The following is a 3,933-nucleotide window of genomic DNA, read 5'->3' as shown; positions in this document are numbered from 1 at the left end:
ATAAAAGAGATTATAATAATCTCTTATATAATAAAAGAGAGATTATATAATCTCTTATATAAAAATTATATATTATAATATATAATAATCTCTTATATAATAAAAGAGATTATATAATAAAAGAGATTTCCAAAAATCCATAGGTGTCTAACTCAACCAACAGTCCCTATAAAAGAGATTTTAAAAATAAACAAGTCCAAATGCCTACCAGAGCCAGGCAGACAGCATTAAAAAGTGAAGATTCTCCCTCTCAGATAGCAAATATTGTCAACAGAGAGCTTAGGTCTCATCTCGAGGGAGCTACTGCCCCTATTCCAGTCTAGCTACTTGTGGACTTGCCAGAATTTTGGTTAAGTGCTGTCAGATCTGATTTTTCAAAAAAAAAGCTTAAAAATGGGATTTTATATTGAGTTTTGAAATGTGGGCTATGCAATGGATTGTGTTTCTGTACACCATCTCCCAGCTGTTCCCAGTTTAGTTTGTCCTGAGACAGAGGCTTATGTGCAGGTGGTTCAATGCAGAACTGATCCCAAGGAGGGAGACAGGGAAGCCACATGGATGGGTTGAGCACTGCTACACATGCTAGGCCCTACCAGGACCTTGGGAAGAACTTAGGGCATCCATCTCACAACTGCCTGCCCAAGGATGGAGGGGGGAACATTCATCCATCCATTCACTCTCCTTTGGCCATGGGTGGCCCACAGGTGTTAACTCCCCTGCACTTGCAGGTTACACCTCTGTGACTGCTGGCAAGTCCCCGTGGGTGCCCAGGCCAATGCATGAGGGAAGCAAGAAGTACTTGTGGGTGCTCTTGGGATGGACTTGGTCAAAGCTTGTTGAGTAGTGGCTGCAATAAGAGGTAGGGCTAGTGTCTGGGTGTGGTGGCTCACACTTGTAATCCCAGTACTCCAGGAGGCCAAGGCAGGTGGATTGCCTGAGTTTAGGAGTTTGAGATCAGCCTGAGTAAGAATGAGACCCCATCTTTACTAAAAATAGAAAAACTAGCCAGGCATGGTGGCAGACAGGTGTAGTCCCAGCTACTGGGGAGGCTAAGGCAAGAGAATCACTTGAGCCCAAGAGTTTGAGGTTGCTGTGAGTTATGACACCAAAGCACTATACCCAGGGCACAGAGTGAGGCTCTATATTAAAAAAAAAAAAAAAAAGTAGGGCTAAAAGGATTGGAAGGGGTCCACAAGAGGTGTTCCATGGAGTTCCCCTCCCTGCAGGAGCCACATGCATCCATGCCCTGTTGACCTTAAGCACTTAATCATGGCTTTGTGATTGTTTTAGCCAATGAACTCCTGAAATATGAGCAGAAGTAACTTAAATCACTTCCAAGCGGAAGCTTCAAGAGCCAGTCTGTAGTTCACTGTGCTCTCTTGCCCTCTGTCACGACATTCAGTATCATTCCAGATGGAAGCTGCTCTGTCAGCCTGGATCCTGCAGTGAAAACAGCATGAAGGAAGGCCATGGAAAAGAACATGTACAGTGAGCAGTCATCAGCCATGAAGATTTGAGGGCCATTTGTTACTGCAGCAAAGCCCAGCCTGATACAATAGTCAAATCTAACAATGTTGAAACCATGCGAGACGATCAAAATACGTGGAAGTTGCCTCCAAGATGCCTTTTTGTAACCTCTATTTTAGACAAACCAAATTCTAGCTTAATAAATGAACTAATACAGTCTTTGAAGTTTATTTTGTAAGCTCTGGGTTTATGGGTTCTCTGCTCTATACATATACTTTGGCCATAGTGCCAGCCATCAGTAGGCAAAGAGGCTGATGGAACTAGGCCTGGCTCTAAGAGGTCAGGCAGAGGGTGGGATGAGTATACCAAGGAGGAAGTTTTCCCCTACCTTCTTTCTCCATCTGAGTTGAAGATAGCATGTGTGGTTGGAAAGTAGGCATCAGGCCAAAGGGCTAAATTTCATGACTTCCCTCTCTTCTTGAGCAGAAGGGACAAAGACTCATATATTCACCCTTTGTACATCCAACAGGGCTTCTCACATCAGCTCTCTAAGTTTAGCATCCTCATCAAGTAAATAGCAATAAGCAGAATGAGTAGAGAACCACCAAACACATGAAGCTCCGCCTCTACCACAGGGCCTTTGCACTTGCTGTTTCTGTTCAGAGCAACCCTATGCCACAGAAATATAATGTAAGACACAAATGCAATTTAAAATTTTCTAGTACGCATATTCAGAAAAGCAAAAAGAAAAGGGCAAAGTTCATTTTAATAGGATATTTTATTTAACCCAGTAGGCCCAGATTGCTGGGACCCATGTCTTCTCTTTGCGTCCTTTTTCCTGTTTCACCCCTAAAAGGTGCAAACATTCAATAGATGACTCATGCCATCATCAGCACACAACCAGTATGTCTAAATTAATGAGCCATTTTACATTCCTTTTTTCATACTAAGCCTTTGAAACGTGGCGGGCATTTTATACTCTCAGCATATCTCCATCGAGACCAGCCATGCTTCAAGTGCTCCCCAGCCACAGGGGACAGAGCAGCTCTAAAGTACACTTCCTTTGGATTTTTTTATGACTGGTTCCATCTCAGTGAAAACATGACCACCTGAAAATACTCTCCTGATGGCACCATCTAGCTAAAGTAGCACCCTCCTACCCCTCTCACACCACCTTGTATGTTAGTTTCCAAGTTGTAACAAATTAGCACAAACTGGGTGACTTAAAACAACAGAAATGTATTCACTTGTGGTTCTAGAGGCTAGGGTCTGAAATCAAGGTATCAACAAGGCAATACTCTCTCTGAAAGCTTAAAGGAGCTTTCTTGCCTCCTCCTAGGCTCTGACGATGGCCAGCAATCTTTGGCAACCTGTGGTTTATAACTGCACCACTCCAATCTCAGCTTCCAACCTGACGTGGCTGTCTTCTCCCTGGTGTCACTGCCTCTGTGACTTCTTTTCTTATGAGGACACCAGGCATATTGGATTAAGAGTCCACCCTGCCTACTCAGGTAGGAGATGAAACCTCAGCCTAAGTTTCATCTTAACTAATTACATCTGCAATGACCCTATCCCCAAATAAGATTACACTCCTTCTGGGAAGGGCCTGCACTTAGTAAGGACACTATCCAAGCCAGTATGCTGTGTGTGATTGGTTTTTGTTTTGTATAACTTAATGCTATCTTCGAATGTCCTATAGAGCTCCTGTTTAGGATCTGAATACTCCACTAAAATGTAAGCACCATTACAACAGGCCATTCATCTAGCTCAGTTCCCTGTTCCAGAACTTAGCATAGTCCGGGCACACAGAAGACACCAGATAGATACATAGATATATACATATTGCAAATAGAAAGGGAGAAAGGAAAGAAGGGCAGGCACAGACGTTCTGCTTTGACCTGATTAAGACGGTGCATATGGAAAGGAAGAAAGGGCCAGGGCTTCCTGCTCATTCCTGCTGTGAGACCACCCTTCCATTCACGTTCCAGAAGCTTGAGAATAGGCCCAAGGCAGCCCCTCGATGGTCTCTCAGAAGGAACAGAACTATGTAGTTCCATGAGTCCTAAATACCTGCCTTCACCCCCCTCCATGGAAAAGCAGCTACCCAGAAGATAGAGAAGGAAAGAACAGGCACTCCCAGTGTGTGCTCAGGTCACACAGCGTACCATTTTCTTTCTTCATTGGAGGAGCAGTGTCCATGAGCAAGGGTGTCCCGTTGTCCCAACTGACTATGAAAAGCAGGGTCACGAGCCTCAGCTGCCTACAGATAATTGAGAGAAATGGGCCAGGTAGGTGGAGGCTGGAGCAGACAGGAGCATGGTCAGGTGTACGGCAGCCCCAAGCGCTAGGTGACTGTACCCATAAAGGAGTCTTGTATATCTTAGCCTTTCAGTTTTTTTAAACAAATCCTGAATCATAGATGTTTAAATAAAATCACCTGATTAACAAGTGTAGGGCAGGCTCAGC

Source organism: Otolemur garnettii, unplaced genomic scaffold, assembly GCF_000181295.1.
Source record: "Otolemur garnettii isolate 467f Iridium unplaced genomic scaffold, OtoGar3 scaffold00058, whole genome shotgun sequence".
Classification (NCBI taxonomy): domain Eukaryota; kingdom Metazoa; phylum Chordata; class Mammalia; order Primates; family Galagidae; genus Otolemur; species Otolemur garnettii.
The sequence above is the reverse complement of the archived record's forward strand: the minus strand, read 5'-3'. Positions refer to the sequence as shown.